The sequence below is a fragment of the Moschus berezovskii genome, chromosome 4 (genome assembly GCF_049115385.1).
Source record: "Moschus berezovskii isolate FMDL1 chromosome 4, NW_MosBer_1.0, whole genome shotgun sequence".
In the NCBI taxonomy this organism is placed as follows: domain Eukaryota; kingdom Metazoa; phylum Chordata; class Mammalia; order Artiodactyla; family Moschidae; genus Moschus; species Moschus berezovskii.
The window spans coordinates 89,047,039-89,067,758 of record NC_142463.1 but is presented as its reverse complement, the minus strand read 5'-3'; the positions used below and the strand labels follow the sequence as shown (position 1 = coordinate 89,067,758).

The 20,720-nt window shown below is 48.4% G+C and overlaps 1 long non-coding RNA gene and 1 pseudogene across 1 annotated transcript; one reads left to right on the top strand and one right to left on the bottom strand.

Moving 5' to 3' along the window:
• Window positions 1–9,392: 9,392 nt before the first annotated feature.
• On the bottom strand, window positions 9,393–12,676 carry LOC148778081 (uncharacterized). The gene is made up of 4 exons (XR_016037121.1): window positions 12,527–12,676; window positions 11,444–11,491; window positions 9,674–9,737; window positions 9,393–9,511 (listed from the first exon to the last, which is right to left on the bottom strand). It is a non-coding gene; the product is annotated as an uncharacterized LOC148778081 (long non-coding RNA).
• Window positions 12,677–17,591: 4,915 nt separating this feature from the next.
• On the top strand, window positions 17,592–19,043 carry LOC129540405 (L-lactate dehydrogenase B chain-like; annotated as a pseudogene).
• Window positions 19,044–20,720: the final 1,677 nt, after the last annotated feature.

Here is a 20,720-nt window from a genome sequence, read left to right as displayed (position 1 = left end):
CGCCATTGTGGTCCCGACCATGAGAAAGCTGGATGGCTCCTCTGCTGGTGAGGCCCAAGTCTCAGGCTAGGTCGTGCTCGAGACAGCTCACTTTACACAGAGATAAGGACTTGGTCACTGGTCAGATTAGCCTCCCCACTGCTGCTCCAGCCAGGAACATACAGTAGGAGGGGAGAATACATAGCCTAGAGCCTTTCATCCTGGGCTCAAACCTCAGCTCAGCTACCTGATAGCTGTGTGGCCTTGGGCAACTTCTTAACCTCTGTATGCCTCAGGTTTCACATCTATAAAATGAGAACATTTTAAAAAATAATTGAGAACAATAATGCAGTACTTACCACATAGGATGCTCACAAGAAGTATGTAAGTTAATATGCATAAGGTGCTTAAGACGATGCCTGGCACATCGTAACGCACATTGTAAAGCAGTTGATTTATTATTACTATTAACTTATTATTTTGTGTCCCAAGAGAGACTATAGATATCAAAGCAAGCAAAACCATAACACCTTTGAAGAGTTTCCATGGGAGGAAGGGAAAAGGCCTGTTATGCAATGGATGCAAGGGACTGTCACCCTCCATGGGCGAGTGGGTCATCAGTGGAGTTACATCAGGTGGAAATTGCCATTAATAGCAGTTCCCTCTTGGGCCAGTCACAAACCCACAGAGCACGAGGGGGTGAGAAATGTTACTACTGTGGGAGTGAGAAATGTTACTACTGGGCACAATTCCATTTTTAGAATGTGGGAAGTTATTTTGAGCAGAGGGTTGATGTTTGTTATTTCTTTAATAGTCTCTGCACTCTAACAATACAGACACGTAGGGGCTCTGACTAGAAACCAGGGCACAGTGCGGAGCCTTGCTGCCCTTCTAGGGTTGCTAGGCAACCCCTCTGGCCTCCCACCCCAGCTGAGGCCTAGTGGAGAGCCAAGGGTGGGCTCCGCAAACCCCCCACAATCCCTCGTCAGGAGTGCCAGAGCTCTTCAGATGCTTCTGGGACTCTCTCAGGGGTGTCTGGAGAGAGCAATCGCCTGCTCTTTTCAGCCTGAGCAGTGTCTACTGAGGCAGGCAGATCTGCAGGGAAGAGCATTTGGTATGTCACAGTTCTGCCTCTCTTTCAAAAGTTATGTTGTTTTTTATGGCTGCTGTAACAAACTGTCATGAACTTGGTGGCTTAAAACAACACAAATCTATTCTCTTATAGCCCTAGAGGTCAGAAGTCCAAAATCAGTATCACTGAGCCCAAATCAAGGTCTCCACTGGGCTATGCTCCCTCCAGAGACTTTAAGGAAGAACCTGTTCTTGGCCTCCTATAGCTTCTCACAGCTGCTGACATTCCTTGGCTTATGGCTGCATCACTCCAGCCTCTGCCTCCATGGTTACATTGCCTTCTCCTCTTCTATCTGTGTCAAATTTCGCTCTGCCTCTCTTGTTATTGCACTCAGAACCTACTTGAATAATCCAGAAAAGCATCCCTCCATCTCAGAACCCTTAACTTAATCTTACATCTGCTAAGAACTTTTTTCCATATAAGGTAGTGTTTATAGATTTCAAGGAATGAAGATCTGATATCCTGGAGGATCATCATCCAGCCACTGGGCTCCCCTGGTGACTCGGTAAAGAATCTGCCTACAATGCAGGAGACTGCCTACAATGCAAGAGATGCAGGATCAATCCCTGGGTTGGGAAGATCCCCTGGAGAAGGAAACAGCAACCCATTCCAGTACTCTTGCCTGGAGAATCCCCTGGACAGAGGAGCCTGGTAGGCTACAGTCCATGGGCTTGTAAGAGTCAGACATGACTTAGGGACTAAACAACCAGCACACATTCAGCCTATTATCCAAGCCAGTGTCTTCCACCAACCAAATCAGATAGTAGGCCACCACTCAGCCCTGGTGCGCTGGCCTATCACTGTCCCCCTGGCACCGAACACCAGGGTAAGAACAACTGAAAACTCAGCACTGATCTGAAGCCCTGCCCATCCTGGAGGTGCTTTGTATAGATCTGCCAACAGGCCAGGCTTGGAGTTTCTGGGAGGAATGGGGGAGTTGGACTGCACACCCAAGCAATGACAGCTCCCTTGGGGCCTCTAGTTACCACAAAAGGAAACAGGGAACTATAGACCAGATGCCAGGATCGTAAGAATTCAATAAGGGCATGAAAAAAATAGAAAATGTTAATCCTTCAGAATGCCAGCCTCTGGAGATTTAAAAAAAAAAAATTGCTGTGTAAAGTGATCTTCTTTCTAGAACTTTTTCTATTCAGATAGAAGCATATACTTATAATTTTAGAAAGCAAAAGTGGGATTATACTACTTATCCTATTATTCAATCTGTTTTTTTTTCAATAAATGAAATATTTGAGGTGTCTTTCATGGCAGTCCATATAGCGTTTCCTCCCTATTTCTAAAGGCTACTGACAAAGGACCATGAGTAGTTACCCTATTCGTGGCCATTTGGATTGTTTTTAATTTTCCAGTTGAAATAAATGTGGCGAGACAGTTCAGTGAGATATTAATAGTTGACTTGCCAACATTGCTAAAGGAGACTCACAATGATAGGGAGGCATTTCTCTCTCTCCTTCACGCACCACCCCAACACACCTCAAAGTAATCAAGCCTTCGGTGAAAACATCTGGGGCTTCCCTAGCTCCTAGGAAGAATTAATTGGCCCTTGTTTTCCAAGACTGAGCATCAGGAGACAAAGAAACAGACTGTCGGAGAGGAAGGGGCTCTGTGTTTGTGGAGCTTCCACTGGGAGCACACAGACGGCTCCTCTCCAGCTGGCTTAGACAATAGAGAGAACATATTGCTTCCTGTGTCAGAAACACCTAGGGGCTGCATGGGACCAGGGGTGGCTTGATTCAGAGGGTCCCAGTCGCCTCAGGCTCTGATTCTGTTTTCCTGGGGTTCTCTTGACTCAGGCCGGCTCCGCAGGTTAGCTTTGTCCACAGAATCATGCTTTTCCCCTTATAGTGAAAAAACTCAGTTCAGGGCCCACATTCACTTATGACACCACTCACAGGAGAAGAAATGTCTCTGTCCTAGTCTCTGTACAGTGAAACTCCTGAGCTGCATCTTGAGTGGACCAGTTTCGGTCATGCGCTTACCACCGAACCAATCACAGTGATGGGAAGATGGAATGTCCTGACAGATCTAGTCTGGGTCATGCGTTTCCAGAGAGTTTAACCCTCTGAGGTTATAGAAGCAGATGGTTTTCCCAAAGTCGGGGGTATTTTTCTAATAAAAATGAGGATGTTGGGAAAGGGGAAATAGGAGAGGTGAAACTGAGGAGGTAACCAACAGGGATTCATGAATATCTTTAAGGATGAATGGGTTCAAAGTGGTCCTACTTAGGGAAAAGCAAGTGGGTTTTCTGGACTGTATAAACCCCACACCCTGGTGCTTATAGAATCCCAAGGGGGTAGAGCGCAAGCACAAGTGTATGAGGAGCAAATTCATACCACCTCTCCTAAAATGCAACATAAGCATCCTGATATGTAGTCATATACCCGAATATAAGGGTAAATTCCTAGAAATAGAACTGTTGGGACCAAGGGCTTGCATATTCAAACTTTAATAGACATTGCTAAATTATCCTCCACAAAGGTTTTACCCATTTCTCCTTCCAACAATACTGTCTATGAAGAGGTCCATCAACCCTCTTCTTGTTAATGTTAATACATACTAAATACTACCCATCTTTCTAATGTTGGCTCTACCAGTGGGGCTTCCCTGGTGGCTCAGTGGAAAAGAATCCGCCTGCAATGCAGGAGATCTGGGTTCGATCCCTGGGTAAGGAAGATCCCTCGGAGAAGGAAATGGTTACCCACTCCAGTATTCTTGCCTGGAGAATTCCACGGACAGAGGAGCCTGGCCGGCTACAGTTCATGGAGTCGCAAAGAGTCAGACACGACTGAGCGACTAACACACACAAAGAGTTAATTTGAATTTTTAAAACTATAAGGTAGAGTGAACATCTTTGAACACATTTATTAACTAGTTATAATTATTCTTCTATGGATTACCTGCTTGTGGCCTTTGTTCATTTTTTATTGAGTTGTCTTTCTGCTGTTGATCTGTGAAAGTTCTTTGTAAATTAGGGATATAAGCCCTTTGTTTAATCTGTTGCAGATATTTTCCCCAGTTTGTCCTTTGTGTTTTGACTTTTCATAGAGAGCTTTTGTTGTCATAACTTCACAAATTTTGTGTGGTTCAGTATATCAGACTTTTCTGGTTTTCTGCCTAAAAGGTCTCACTCCCCCTAAAATAACACACAATAAAACGTCAACCATGGTTTTCTAATGACGTCTGTGGTTTCTTTTTTATATTTAAGTACTTTACCTATCTGGAGTTTTAAAAATTACATTATACATACAAGGCAGGAGTGAATTTTCTCTTTTTCAAATGGAGAGTCGATTGGGATGTAAGAACTCTGTGAGATTCCAGAACTTTCATAACTTCTCTGCTGTTCTCATTTCCATGGAGTGATTCAATTCAGTTCAGTCGCTCAGTCGTGTACTCTTTGCAACCCCATGAATCACAGCACGCCAGGCCTCCCTGTCCATCACCAACTCCCAGAGTTCATTCAAACTCATGTCCATCGAGTCGGTGATACCATCCAGCCATCTCATTCTCTGTCGTCCCCTTCTCCTCCTGCCCCCAATCCTTCCCAGCATCAGAGTCTTTTCCAGTGAGTCAACTCTTCGCATGAGGTGGCCAAAGTATTGGAGTTTCAGCTTTAGCATCAGTCCTTCCAATGAACACCCAGGACTGATCTCCTTTAGAATGGAGTGATTAGAAGGGGTTTAAAGGGAACTTGGTCGATGCTTGTCTTTAAGCTCAGGGACAGCCAGGAATGGGAGATGAGATGAGGCTGGGATGCAGTTTTCAGACAGTGCTGGGAGGATGCAATGTGGTACCCAGAGGAAGGGAAGCAGCTGAGCTCTGCAGTGAAGAAGAAAAGAGGGCACGAAGAGTCAGACTCCTCTTGAGAACAGTTCAGGGAGCAAGAGAAAGACCCCTGCAGCGTCCACCACCCTCTAAGCCCCATACCCATACCTAGAAGTCTTTGGAAATTTTGCTGCCTCTTTCCAATCTTTCCACCCAGAGATCTGGGCTCATTAATGTGTATTTGTTTCTTCCATGAGTATTTTTGACCACCTCCTCTGAATCCAATAAAGGATCGCTATATCTGGTCTGGTATGAACGGAAGTTTGTGATATAACCCTGAGACAGCAAGGAGAATGCTTATGGGGACTCTTCTGAGTTGCAGGAAGCAGGAAGTCGTTTTACAAAAATTTCCTTTGGATGTGGCATTTAAAACGTTGTCCTTCAGATCTGAAAAAGTATTTCCCTGACTCCTGGGAAAATGAAAAGGGCCATATTATTAACACTTGTGAACACTCATGCCTTTCCTGAAAGAGACATCCTGGGGTGCTACCTGCTTCAATTGGGAGAGGTCAGAGGTCAAGAACACCCTAAGGGAAGGACACCACCATCAGCAGCCATCCTGGCCTCCATTGCAGGGACTGGAAGTCAAGGGCTCCAAGCAGTCAGCCCCAGCAGTTTTCACAAAAGCCTGTGTACATCTCTGTCCCCACATTGACCTGGAATCATCTTTTAGGTCACCTTCCCCATTGGAAGGCACAGATCAAGCATCTCGGTGTGGTTGGTGCTCCAGGAATGGTTGAATAAATGACAGAGTCCATGATGGTGGAGAGCAGGGTACAGTGCTGGGGCCGCAGCGCTGCCAGTGGGCCAAGCCCAGCTGAGGACCATGTGGAGACAGAGCCGCGGCAGGCAACGGAGGTCTGAGCGCAGCCTGTGGGGGAGCATGGCCCCTGACATCTGCTTCTTCACACACGGGGTTGGCTGAGAAATGCCATCACCACCAAGTCCCGAGGCTGTAACCCTCTCTTCCCTGGAGGAGTGACCTCCAATGGACAGCCCCTCACAAGAACGGCAGCCATTCCTCGCTCAGAAGCTTCAGCAACTGCAAGCCCAATTCCCTGAGCCCTTTCCTGCTGACTCACCACAGTCCCCCTGGGTCCCAGCTTCCTGCCAGGAGCCCAGCCGACTGGAGGGGAGGGAGGGAGGAGGCTGTGGACACTGCATCAGGACCCAGGAATGCTCCGCTGGACGGGAAGTGGAGACGACTAACTTCCTTCCCAGTTGCTGCTGCTCTGAGGGATGCCCAGAAAATGGGCCGTCTGGAGGGTTGAGTGGACTCCTCCGTCCCTGACTCAGTCACAGCCGAGACCTCGCCGACCCCCATTTCAGAGAGCAAGGGGTCCCCAGCCCCCTGCCCTGCCGCGTGTGTTAAAGCACATTTGGGACCAGTTGGGTCATTCCTCTGACCGCCGGCGACGGTGTGTGGTTGTGCCCAGTTGCCTACGACTGTGTGTCCTCACCCGCCTGTGAGTGTGGCTGAGTGTGTCTGTGCTTGTATAAGGTGGTATGAGTGTGTGCGTGCCCATGCGGGTTCAGAACCCCTGCATGTCATAGCGTTGTTATGTGATTACACGCAGACGATCGGGTGAGTATCAATGCGCGCGGTCAGGTCTCACTGTGTCCTGTGTGTGTTATCATGTGCTTGTGTGTCATGGTATGTGGATGCACGGTCGCCTCTGGTGACATGTGACTCTGCGTGGCTGTGTGCTGCTGACAGTCAAGGTGTGTGACAGCGTGTGTTTGTGGATGGTTGTGTGTGACTAGGTGGGCTTCGTATGATTCTGCAGGCCCAGGGAGGTGAGCGGTCTGAAGCCCCTATTTCATGGTAGGGGAGGAAGAGGTTTGCTTGTGTGTGCGTGCGTGTGTGTGTGTGTGCGAGCGCGCGCATGTGTGTGTGTGTGTGGTGTGTGTCTGTGTGTGTATGATGTATGTTGTGTGCTTTCTCTTTTTCTAGGTTCTACTTCTATAACTTTTGAAAGGAAGTAAAACTAGGTTGCAGGATGTTCTTCCTTGGGTCACTGACTGGTCTTAGAGTGTTTTCTCGGAAAAGGCCAGGCTTAGGGGCAGTGCCAGCCTGTCTGAGCCCTCACAGCGGCTCCCAATGCTCCCAGCGCAGCCCTGGCTCAGGCCCCAGCAGCTCCCCGCTGCAGGGGCTCAGCCAGCTTCTCTCAGCCTGGACATCTGCCCCTAGCTCTCCCCAGACCTATTTTAAGTGCAAAAGTAACATTGGTACCCAGCTCTCTTTCTCTCCCCACCCTGAAGACCTGCCTTTAAGGAGTTCACCCCCCACACACACACACTCCTTCAGGGAAAGTGGAGGGAGGAACTAAAGCACCCCAGATGAGGGACCGATGAGTGTTTCAGACTCTCACAGGCCCTGACAGTCCTGCTGCCTCTGGGCTTCTGGCCTCCACTTTTCTACTAAGGAGGGTAGGTGAACATCCTAACTGGCCCCAGGACGGGTGACCTCACCCACCACCTTCCACCCTCTGCAGATGGGCCTTCTGCAGAGACTCCAGCTCTGGGGGCCATGGCTCTGCCCAGGAATGATGGCATGACCCCTCTGGTTTGTCTTCTACAGATCCGAGTTGGGCGACAGCTGCCCAGGTGTGTGAGCCTCAAACTGCTTCTGCCCCTGCTGGAAAGAATGTCTGCACTCTGGGTTGGATGGGCGGCGTGGCTGCTCCAGTGCCAGGTTGAGGTTGAGCGAGGTGCCACCTACAGACTCCAGCAGGAGTCTGGAGCACCCCGAGCAGAGAAGCAGAGGTAGAGGGGAAGAAGAATTGAAGGTGGGAACCAGGGCTCTATAGAGAGAACCGGGCCAGGGCCAGGAGAGCACTGCAACACCAAGGCACCTCCGGGGGGAGCACTGTTGAGAGAAAGCCCTGGACGAGCAGCTCGGGATATCAAGGCTCTGTTCTAATTCTGCCTCCCAGCGGCTGTGTGCCCAGAGGAAGCTGCTTTCCTTCTCTGGGCTTCTGTTTATCTACCTTGAAGGCTGAAACAACAGAGGAAATGAAATATGAGGTGCTCAATAGACATGAGTTCTCTTCCCTTACCCTAAACACGGCTGTTGATCCCTCTCCAGGGGTCTAACTAAGGCTCTTCCCAGCCCAGATAGTCCATGTCTCTGAAGGAATCCCTCTTTTCTTCCCCCATTAACCCTGGCAGGCCCACCACACCCAGATCCCGAGGAGACCCTGCTTAGAGTGGGCGAGGTGGGGTTGGGAGGGGAGTTGAACCCTAAGAAGAGGAGAAAGCTAGGGGTGGAGGCAGGTGGGCAAACATGACAACAGGAGCTGGGGTCTCCCCATAGCAGGGCCCGACAGGTGGCTCATTGTCCTCCCTGACTCGGCCAGTCACCCTATTCTGGTTCCCTCCCTCCCACCCACCACCGTGTGCCCTCTGGGTCTATATAGCTTCAGATCCAAATTGTTCTGGTGAGTGCTGTAGCTCAACACTTGTGAAACATTCAGACTGAATTAAACATCCTAAGCCCAACAAGCTAAGCACCAGAGGCTAGAAAAGTTAATAAGATACCGGGAGTTGGTGATGGACAAGGAGGCCTGGCGTGCTGTGATTATGGGGTCGCGGAGAGTCGGACACGACTGAGCGACTGAACTGAACTGATCTTCCGAGATCTTTAAGCTACAATAACAGGAAACCTATTGATCATACTATCTAATGCCATTTGGCAAATTCAAATGCCTTCAAGAGCCAACAGATTTCACAAATGGCTGAAGCAGCTTGATGGACATAGTAGGGCCTGGGGACCAATTATGGATCAACATTTCCTATTCCCAAGCTGGCCAAAGAAGAAACAGCTGCCTCTAGCTGCCTTTTATGGCATTTTCTGAGTTTTCGCTAAGTGTCAGGCACTGTATGAAGTGCTTTTATGCTTTCTTTCATTTAACTCACTCGAGAATTTTGACAGATTAGCATCATAGGAGACAGATTCTAAGGTGATCCCCATATCCTCATGTTCGTGCCCTTGTGTAATCCCCTTCCCTTGAGTGTGGGCAGGACCTGGGATTTGTTGCCAATCAATGGAATAACCATTATGCCAATATCTAACCAATATTGGCAAAGGGGATTGGATGTCCCTTCCATGATTACCACATGTTACAAAATCCAGTCTCACCAGCACACAGGTGCTAGAGACTTCCTCTCTCACTGACTCTGAAGACATAAGCCTTGTCCGGGGAGGGCCTGTACAGAAGGTCTTATGGCAAGGAACCGTGGGTGGCCTCTAAGTGCTGAGAGCAGCTCCCTGCCAATAGCAACCAAAATTCCAGTCTTTTAACGTAAGGAGATGAATTTTGCCAACAACCTGTGTGAACCTGGAAGTGAATCCATTCTCACTGGAGTCTCCAGATATGAATGCAGCCCTGCTTGTCATCTTTTTTTTTCTTTAATTTTTTATTGCAAGATATTTGCTTTACAATATTGAGCTGGATTCTGCCATAGATCAACATGCATCAGCCACAGGTATACATATGCCCTGCTGTCCAGCGTCTTGACTTCAGCCTTGTAAAGGACCCAGCTCCCAACCCATGGATGCTGTAGATAACAAACATGTGCTGTTTTAAATTGTGAAGTTTCTAATAATTTGTTATGAAGCCCCAGAAAACATTAACGTAAGTATTATCTCATCTTACTAAAGAACCTAAAGCCCAGAGACTGATCAGAGTCTCCAAGGCACAGCAGGGACCAGAGCCTCACCTCCAGCCTCTTCAGGCTGATGTCTTCTTCAGCCGGCCGTGGCTTGCCTTTGTCCTGTCAGTTTCTACCAAGAGACGAGAGGGGTAATCTGCATGGTGTGGATTGCAGTGTTGCTTTTCCATTTCAATTCACCTCTTTGCTGAACCCCTACAGTGTGCCCTGCACCGTGCCAGGGGTACAGAGGTCAGCAGCACAGACACAGGGCCTGCTCTTAGGGAGAGGATGGAGCACTAGAGGATGTAGACGATGGACCAGTGATGTTGGCCTGATGAAAGTTACAAAACGAGGAGGGATGGGGTGTGCTGGGAACACGTCATGGGACAGCCAGCTTCAGCCAAGAGCTAGGGAGAGTCTCCTTAAGGAAGTGACACGCAGGTCCCTTGGGGGTGGGCTTGGTAGGGAGTGCGCCTCTGCATTGCAAGTGAGTGAGTGGGTGGGTGAGCTTTCCTGAATGAGAGTCCCCGGGGATGAGGCTTCTTCCAGCAATGTGAAATCACCCTGTCTCTGTGCTCTGGCTTCCAAGACAACTTGTCCCAAGGACCTAGGGTCTCTTTGACTGGCCTGTGATGTCCAAGACCTCAGAGCATCACTTCCCAGATGTATCACGGTTGAACACGGTAGGGGTGAAAGTTGCTTAACTGTCACTCTCATCCCTTAAACATCCCCAGACATCTGGCAGGGGAAGAATGACAGGTGGGGGCTGGAGCCAAAGCCGGCAGTCAGGGGAGGAGAGAGGTATGAGCAGAGGCAGAGAGAAGAGCAGGAATTAGAAAGCCCACCTCCAGCCCCCACGGGCCCCCATCTGTGATGACTCAGCAGACCCAGAGGTCCTCGCCGATGAGCTGGCAGGATGATATGGATCAGGAAGATTCTAGCAGGAAACAGGCAGCATACTTCAATTGGACCATTAGAGGAGCATTCAGTAAAGAGATTCTTTTCAAAGGTAAGAGCAGGGTGTAGGAAAGGATTGCAGGAACCTGGACCAAGGGCAGCCATCTATTCCACTGCTAGGCCTGCTGGCCTGGGGAGGTGACCAGAATGGTTTTCAGTGGAGAGGCTGCCTGAGTATCTCTGTGGCCTCAGTTGAGGGCCGCAGCCAGGCTGTGGCAACCCCACAGGGGCATTAGGGGGAATAAGTGCCTTGATTCCCTCTCCTCTCTGCCTCCCATCAGCTGGCAAAGCTCCCCATTGGTCAAAGCAGAGGGCAAGGGTACCCATCAAAGCAATTCCACAAGTGAGCATCCCGGGGCATCATAGAGCAGGGGGGAGAAGTTGGGGAGCAGACCTGGAAGTGAGAGGAGACACAGTTCCAACTCTATCCCTTCCCAGACAGCAACTCTGGACAAGCCCCTCAACTTTTCTGGGCCTCAGTTTCCTTCTCTGTAAAAAGGACAGTGAGTGTGCTTATGTTGTTCCAAATTTGAAATTCAATGATGAATTTAAGGATTCCAGCTTGGAGCCCTGAGTGCATTGACTGGCTGCCAGCACTTGGTTTCTAAGAGTCAGCAATGAGAACACAAAATCGAAGCCACTAAGGAGCTAGACAACCTGGACACCCAGCCCAGAAACCCTGGACATCTGAACACCACACCAATGAGAGGCTTGCTCAGCAGGTCGTGGAGGCCTGCCAGGACTAGAACCCAGAAGCAGTCTCTCTCTCTCTGCAGGACCCTGAGGGGTGCATATGCATACACACAACCACACACACACACACACACACACACACACACACACACACACAGTGGAGCTAAGGGAAGGGCAGTGTCTCACCTCGGCCCCTCTGGAGAGAAGCAGCAACAGGCTTGTCACAGCCCAGGTCTGCGAAAAAAGTTGTGAAATGTTTTTAAAATGTGAAAAGGCAGAGGGATTATATAATGAGCATCCTAGTATCCAGCTTTATCAGTTCATAACAGATTGTCACATTTTTTTTCCTCTTTTTGCTGTGGTACAATATACTAACACAAAATTTACTGTTTTAACCATTTCAATCTCTTTTAGGTCAGTGGAGGGACAGTGGAGGTCAGTGGAGAGACAGTGGAGGTCAGTGGAGGGACAGACAGCAGGGCCAGGCCTCCTAGCCCTGCCCAGAATCATGGGCCCAGCAAGAAGGGAACTTGACAGCACTAGTCCACCTCCCTGTGAAGAAATCCTCCCAGGCACCCTAGACACATGTCATCTAGGTGGGACAATGGCAACCCACTCCAATATTCTTGCCTGAAAAATTCCATGGACCGAGGAGCCTAGCGGGCTACAGTCCATGGAGTCATAAAAAGTCAGCCACTCTGAGTGACTGAGCACAGAGCCCACTGGCCGCAATGGAGAGGGAGCTCACCACCACACAGGGCACCCTGGGCAGCCACCTACCCCTGGATGTCCAGGCCCCTCTGGGGCAGCCCTTGGAACCTCAAGGTCAGACTCTAGACCCTCACCCCACCTCTGTCTACCTGAGATATCGCTTCCGCGCCCAGAACAAAGGCCCCTGGTGAAACCCACAGCCCTCTGCCCTTTACTTCTTTATCACCCGCCTTTCAAGTTCACAGGAAGAGGGTTTTCAAAACATCAGAGTCAGAACGGCACTGTGGTCAAGTTTTTCAAAAGAAAGGAAACCAAAAAGGATCAAAGAACTGCAGGTGCAGCAGATTAAGGCCCTGCAGGGTGGGCAGGGGCCGAGGGCAAGGAAGGGTGTGCCCGCCTGCAGGGGAGGCTGCTGCTTGCCCAGATCCCCAGGGTAGGAGCAGGCGAAGGGGCAGGGAGGGGGGCAATGGGGAAAGGACAGCGGGGCTGCCGCATTGCTTTGTAGGCTGAGAGGAGACAGCTCACGTGGCCCGGGCCCTCGCCAGCTCTTGCCTGTACCTGTGACGGTGTCTTAAGTCTCTGCAATGAAGTGGCAAATCCCCTTTTTCTGCAATGCCAGCCGTGTCTCTCGTGCTCCTGACATCTCAGCGTCCTGAGCTCAGAGCAGGAAATGCTAGTATGCACATCTCTGCTGAGACCATCGTTGAATTCACCAAGCTGCTTATTAAAGGTGTGCACCATGAGATTGTTTCTTTTACTGCCTGGACGTCCCTTTTGCTTCATTTTTCTGGTTTCCTTTCACTTTATTTTATCTTGTTTATTGAGTGAATCTTTTTAGAAAAAAAAGTTGCGAAATGTTTTTAAAATGTGAAAAAGCAGAGGGATTATATAATGAGCATCCTAGTATCCAGCTTTATCAGTTTGTAACAGATTGTCACATTTTTTTCTCTTTTTGCTGTGGTACAATATACTAATGCAAAATTTGCTGTTTTAACCATTTCAATCTCTTTTAGAAACATAACATTACACATACAGCTAAAGAGCCCTACGGTCTCTCCACCATGCCCTTCCCTTCTTCCCTAGAAAAGTGAAGTGAAGTGAAGCAAAGTGGCTCAGTCATGTTCAACTCTGCAACCCCGTGGACTGTAGCCTGCCAGGCTCCTCTGTCACTGGAATTCTCCAGGCAAGAATACTGGAGTGGGTTGCCATTTCCTTCTCCAGGGTATCTTCCTGACCCAGGGATTGAACCCAGGTCTCCTGCATTGCAGGCAGACTCTTTACCGTCTGAGCCACAAAGGAATCCCTAGAGGTAACCACTATTCTGAATTTGATTCTCCTATAGAAGTGATACATGGATCACTTCTTCTCCATGTAGTGGAGAAGATACAGAGCCAAAAGGAAACTTTCTCCTGCTTCCCCTAGCCTTAAACTCACTTCCCCCTTGAAGTAACCATTGTTGAAACTTTCTATGAATCTTTCCAGGTATCTTTTAATACAAATTAGTATATTAGTTTGTTTTCTGTCTTTATACTCGTGAGCTTACACTATGCATAATGTTCTCCAACATGCCTTTCGTTTCCAGTTATCACTGTTCCTTGGAGTTTTTCTGTGTTACTACTAATTCTACTGTGTTCTTTTTAACAGCTGCATGAGATTCTACTTTATTTGATAGTTTCCCATGGAAGGGTATTTAGGTGGTTTCCAGAGGCTTAGCTATTCTAAACAAGCCTACATGGAACATTCTTGATATATAGTTTTCTCATTTGTGGGAATACTGTATATCTGTATAATAAACACCTGAAAGTGGAGTTTCTAAGTAAAAGATATTGAACATTTGACACCTTGAAAGATATTGCCAACCCCCCGTCTAAAAATGATCAACTCAAACACCAACAAACTACATGTGAGAGTTTCTCTTTCCCCACATCCTCAAGAACATGCTTTTTCATACCACTTTTGGCCTTTTGTTTATTTTCCTCTGTAAGCTGTCTGCTCTTACCCTTTTCGAACCCTAGCATTTTATGGGCTGACTTTTTACACTTGAATCTTTGATCCATCTGGAATTAATTTTAGTTGGTATTCTTTTCAATGAACATGTGTTGATGTTCCCACTCTGTAAATAGATTGAATGAAGTACTGAGATAAAGGTAAAAGCAGATTTCTCTCCATTCAACAGGCCACGGCTAACTGATTTTGCCTTCCCACTTAGAGCTAGCTGATGTCGAGGCTCTGGGTTAAGAAGTGGACCATTCACAATGGATGAGTGAACACAGAGTCTTTGCAGACATCCAATCAGTGATTTGTTCTATAAACAGGCAGCAGTGGATTCAGTCACTAGAATTTTGGTTTTTTTTCCTGAAGAGATGTGTATTGCATGTGGGAAGAGGGGTGTACATGTGCTTGGTGGCCAGAGGAACACACTGTGGCAGAGAGGAAACAGTCCACCAAATCCATTCTCCCTCTTCCACTATGATGAACTCGAAGCTGGGAGTATGGCTGTCCATCTGGGGATAGTATTTCCCACCTCCGTGCATTTAGAAAGAGCCATATGACTACACGGCCTTCCCTGGTGGCTCAGTTGATAAAGAATCCGCCTGCCAATGCAGGAGATGCCAGAGACGTGGGTTTGATCCCTGGGTCAAGAAGGTCCTCTGGAGAAGGAAATGGCAACCCACTCCAGTATTCTTGCCTGGAAAATTCCCTGGGCAGAGGAGCCTGGTGGGCTACAGTCTGTGGGGTTGCAAAGAGTCAGGCATAACTGAGCACACACATGCGCGCATGCACTCATATGACTACATTCTCACCAGGGGAATGTGAGTGGAGCTGGTGTTAGCCTCTCTGGCTATAATGGTTTTAAAATATGACACACATTCTTCAGCTATCAACTGCCAAGTGACAGGTATCTATGACCGCTCCACTTGAACCTGGGTGGTCTTCGTCCCAGAGGAAAGTAGAAAGTCATGTGATCGCTGAGGCTAAGGCACAGAAGGCTGGGCAGCTTCTACCTTGTGGGAAGACTCACTCTTGATGCCCCAAGTCTCAGTAAAAGAGGTCCAGCTCCTGTAAGGACCCCAAGTTAGAGAGGCCATGTGTAAGTGCCCTGGAACAGGCCCCACTGAGCCCAGTCTTCTAGCCGAGCACCAGGTGAGTGATGACACCCCCAGACAATTCAACCCCTATCACTTGAGTCACCCCGAGCCATCTGAGTCTTCCCAGATGAGGCCCCAGACATTGTAGAGTACAGACACAAGCCATGGTCCAGGAATTCTGCCCCAACTGCCAGCATTCCTCACAGACCCACAGAATCAATGAGAATAAAGAAATAGTTGATATTTTATAGCACTATTTCAGAGTGGTTTGCTATCCAGTAATGGATATCTGGAACCAAGCCAAGACCAAGAAAACTCTTCCCCTTCCTGCTGACCCCAACCCAGGTGTGGCAATTATCCAGCCTCCAGGATGCAGATGACAACTCCTAGGATGACAGAGTGGAGAAGGCAATGGCACCCACTCCAGTACTCTTGCCTGGAAAATCCCTTGGACGGAGGAGGCTGATGGGCTGCAGTCCATGGGGTTGCAAAGAGTCGGACACAATTGAGCGACTTCACTTTCACTTTTCACTTTCATGATTGGAGAAGGCAATGGCAACCCACTCCAGTGTTCTTGCCTGGAGAATCCCAGGGACGGGGGAGCCTGGTGAGCTGCCATCTAAGGGGTCGCACAGAGTTGGGCATGACTGAAGCGCCTTAGCAGCAGCAGCAAGATGACAGATCCACTAGACGGAAGGACCTGGGTCCCCAAGGACCACACGGAGCACTGTTGCCAGCTGATAAGAAAAAGTTACCTCGAAGGGCATATGTGAGAGAGGAACACGGTCCCCAAGCTTTTTGGCACCAGACACCAGTTTCATGGAAGACAATTCTTCCACAGACCAGAGGGGATGAGGAGGATGGTTTCAGGATGATTCAAGCATATTATATTTATTGTGTACTTTATTTGTGATCTAATGCCACACTGATCTGACAGGAGGTACCTCTCCGCAGCCCAGAGGTTGGGGACCCCTGCCTTAAGCCAGACAAACAATACATACTGTACGTATGAAACTAACACAACGTTGCTCACCAACTATACTCCAATATGAAACAAAGATACAGCAGTGAGCAGGGCACTCCATGTCTGGGGAAGAGGACGGAAGAGGGGCCCCAAGGACAGGTCAACCCCCCAAGAGAATACAACTGGTTATTCAATGATAGTCGTCATCCGTTCTTTGCAGAGATACACAGGGAGCTGTGAAAACCGTTCAAAGGGCTCTCCCCCCAGTGTGGGTGGACAAGGAAGGTAGCCCTGAGGAAATGATGCTGCTTTGAGACCAACAGGGTGAGTAGAAATTAAGTAGAAAGATGGAGAGGGAAGAAAGGAAGACTGCTATGGCACCAAAAGTGGATGGAACATGTACAAGGGCTCTGAGTCAGGAAGGAGATGGTGAGTTTGAGGAACTGGAAAAAATAAAAACCACCGTGGGCCTCCCGGGTCAGGCTGAGGATTTCAAATCTGACCTCTGAGAAATACGAATTCATGGGGTAGTTCCAGGAGGAGAGTGACCTGATTGGATCGGCCTCTGGAAGCCAAGGGGAAGACACAGGGGCAGGGAGACCAGCGGGGGGCAGATGAAGACCCTGTCTGTGGTGGGGACTGTGGGGGGAAGTGATTGGGGCTGATGGGTATTTGGGAGGTGGCTGGTAGGACTTGGAGGGTAGGGGGAGATCATTGCGAGAGAGACAAAATCAAGGATGAAACACCAATAAAACGGTGTCTGGTCTATGAGTAAGTTATGATGTCATGGCCAGAGGAAAGCTAGACAGAGCCAAGTCCAAAGGCAGCTCAGATCAGGAGAATGGGGATTGGACTTGCTGGTGGGTGCCTTTGAGCAAGCCATTCCCTCCATCTTCATAAATTGTCTATAACATGAAAACAGTTTACTACACAGAACAGCTTTTGTGTGAGGACGATGGCTGCCTGCATTCATCCCAAAGCACTCAGTGAGTGGTGCCTATGATGTGCAGTAAATAAGATAAATACATGAGGTACAGGGTGTGTTCGTGACAGTGCCAAGGAGAGCAAATAAAGTCAGGAAAGGAGACAGAAGGCAGAAGCAAAGTTTTAGATAAGATGTTTAAGGCATACGCTCATGAACAGGGTGTCCAGGTTCAATGGAACCTCAGTGAGGCTTTCCTCTGGAAAATAAACATTAAAACATCTTATTTTTTCAAATTTCACAAAATACATGGTTCTATGAATAGACGTCTAGGGCTTGGAAGGGGTAGGTGTGAGTAAGGGGGCCCAGAGCACAGGCATCAAGAGTTTTCTCAGTAATTCCACCTCTGCTCATGAGTAACAGAGTCGTAGGAAGGGTGGAGAGTGACTGTGGGTGTCGCCAAAAGAACCTGCTTTATGTGACTTACAGTAAGTCACTCAACTACGCTGACACCCAATTTCCTGAACTGTAAATGTCCTTATAAGGTTTTAAGGAGTAAATAAAAGCATGTAAATCAAATTTTCAGCTCAGAGTAATACATGGTAGCTAATTATTTTAATTTTTATTTCTATCTGACACAGAGGGAGAACCATGGTCTTGGCTGTGGGAAGTGACCAAAATAAAAGGAGGATCATAAGCCCCACACTGCCTGTGAAGGCTGGGGTCAGTGGCTGCCGGAGGTGCACCCATGTGCGTGGTTTTGACTTGCAGAACTGGTGTGTGGCAATGGCCCTCATGTGCTGCCTTCTGGAGAACAGCCTTAGGGAGGCCACACGTCGAATGAAGTCCTAGCTACCCTTAGGGACATGAATGCATGAACAAGATGAACAGAAAGAGGGGAGGCTGAGCACACGGCTAACACTGCACAATAGTCGTCCTTTGCTCAACTATTACAACTGTCTCCCGAGCCTTCTCTCTCCTGTGAACAAGGGCAACTCTTAAGGAAAAACTAATTGCATGGCTGCAGGAGAGGGGGCAACAGTCGTAAACAATAAAATCATTGCAGTGGGTGTTGGACAAGTAGGTATGGCATGTGCCATCAGCATTCTGGGAAAGTCCCTGGCTGATGAACTTGCCCTTGTGGATGCTTGGAAATGCATCTGCAGCATGGGAACATCTTTCCTCAGACACTTAAAATTGTGGCAGGGAACAGATCACCCTGTGACTATGGGGGTAACCGCAGGAGTCCACCAGCGAGAGAGAGGCATCCCCGTCCGGTGCGGAGGAATGTTTTCTTCAAATTCATTATTCCTGTGATCATCAAGTACAGTCCCAATTGCATCATAAGTGTGGCTTCCAACCCCGTGGATGTCCTCATATATATTACCTGGAAACTAAGTGGATGACTCAAGCACCATGTGATTGAAAGTGAGTGTCAAAGGTTTCACTATTTTATGGCTGAAAACTTGGCATTCGTTCCAGCAGCTGTCATGGATGGATTTGGGGAGAACACAGCGACTCAAGTGTAGCTGTTTGGAGTAGAATATATGTGGCCAGCATTTCTGTTCGGGAAATGAGCCGAGAAATGGGAAAGAACAATAATAGTGAAAATTGGAAGAAAGTAGGTAAGGCGGTAGTGGAAAGTGCCTGTGAAATCACCAAGCTAAAAGGGTAACCAACTGGTCTGTTAGATGACATGTGACTGATCTCATTGAATCCATGGTGAAAAATCCATCCAGGATTCGTCTGGTGTCACAATGGTGAAGGGGATGTGTGGCATTTAGAATGAAGTCTTCCTCAATCGTCCATGTGTCCTTAATGCTCAGGGGTTAACTAGTATTATCAACCAAAAGCTGAAGGCTGATAAGGTTGCTCAACTCAAGAAAAGTGCAGATACACTGAGGGACATCCAGAAGGACCAGTAAGGCCTGTGGCTTCTGGGTTCTAAGCTGTAGAAATTTTAAAACTCCTATGTTAGGGAATTCCCTGGTGGCCCCGTGCTTCAGACTGTGCTTCCACTGCAGAGAACACGAATTTGATTCTGGGTCAGGGAACTAAGATCCTGCATACTGCATGGAATGGCCAAAACATAAAAATAAAAACAGAAACAAAAGCACTCCAATGTGATTATCCATGAGCCTTTGGTTTTCATCCATGTACATGGATCGTAGTTTGCTTTATCTCTTCCTAGATGTGTGAATTTGGGCTCAAAGAATCAAAGGCCATGCTTGTGGTTTAAAGTTTGCAAGAGGAGCCCTTGCTCTAGGAGTATTAACATTCAAAATAAAAAATAAAACACAAGATGGAAGGAAAGAAAGAAAGGATGGAGGCTGGGAGCTTGGGCAGGTCTGGATTCCAATCCTGCCTCTGCCTACCTGTGACCATGGCTGGTGGCTTCATATGCTCAAGCTGCCACTTCCTCAACTGTCACCTGGCAGGTCAGTCCTGACAATGCCGGGCAGAAGGGTTGTGATGACATAAGTGCAGACATGCACAGAGCGAGGGGTCGCTGCTCCTGCCCCCGCCTCTTTCCAGTCAGATACACATGCTGGGACCCGCAGCAGGAAGGAGACGTGTCTGTGACTATAGCCTTGGGTACCCGGTGACCGAACGTTCTCCAAGGCCCTGGGTGCATGGCTGTCACAGCACATGCTCTCAGCCATGTCACAAAGCAAGCCTGGCTCGTGGTGGGTGCTGGTGACGTTTGATGACCTAAAACAATGAAACCCATAATCAGAGGGTGCTCCGGCTTGGCTGCTGTGGGTTTGTTTGCCCACGCACGAGGCACAATCATCTCGCTTGGAGTTGCATCGGCCGTTAGCCCTCAAGTTCTGTTGCTAAGAGATTATGAACCAAATGATGTTTCCAAAAAATAACCACTACAGGATGTTTCAGGATAGAACCATAATAACAGCCTAAACAGAATGGGTATGTTGTTATTGATAAATCCTTATGAAGAGCCAAGGAACGGGGTGACTGGGGGGTAGTCTGGCCATACACATCCTATAGAAATTACTGGTTTGCCAAGGTCTTGAGTATAACAAAATAGACTCGGGGACAAAACTGTAAGGGACATAATGTCCTCATGATTCCAAAATCAATCAAGGAAGATGTATTTGTTGGGGACTTATTAATTGCCTGTTTTGTGTGTGTTTACAACGATGTCAGCCACATTAAGTTACAGGCAGTGGTGACTAAGTCTGGCAAAGCTGTAACCACCCCTGGTTGGCACAGTGCCTGTGGGCCACAACTGATTAAGTGATTTAACAGCCGTTTGCTGCCACCTCCACTATTGCTGTGTTGCTGGGGCAACAGGAACCAGTCTACTAACAGAAGCCCACGTTAGAGCAGGACAAGTGATTCCATCCACAGGGAAGTCAGCAAACAGGGCATTTGTAAGGGACTGATGATTGTCATCTGGTGCCTAGACCAGTGCTACCCATGGGATTTTCCTGGGAAGATGCAGCCATTCCACTGCAGGTCCTCACCTCCAGGAGATCTCTGAGAGGCAGATGGATTAGTGCAAAACAGGTGTTATCTGTTAAGAAAGTAACTCCTGATCTCTGCCGCCTCTCTCCTGACCAGAGAGCTGAGCAGTGTGACACCAGCCCCACCCACCTCCCCACCTCTTTCCTCCCCACCAACGGCGGGACCCCAAAGGAGCCCCTCTGCTTGCTGTCTGGCTGGATACTCTGGCTGCAATGGCCTAATGGTCTACATTTCATCTCACTGGGCAGATGAATGGAGGGCAAATTGTTGTGTTCTTCTTTCTCACTT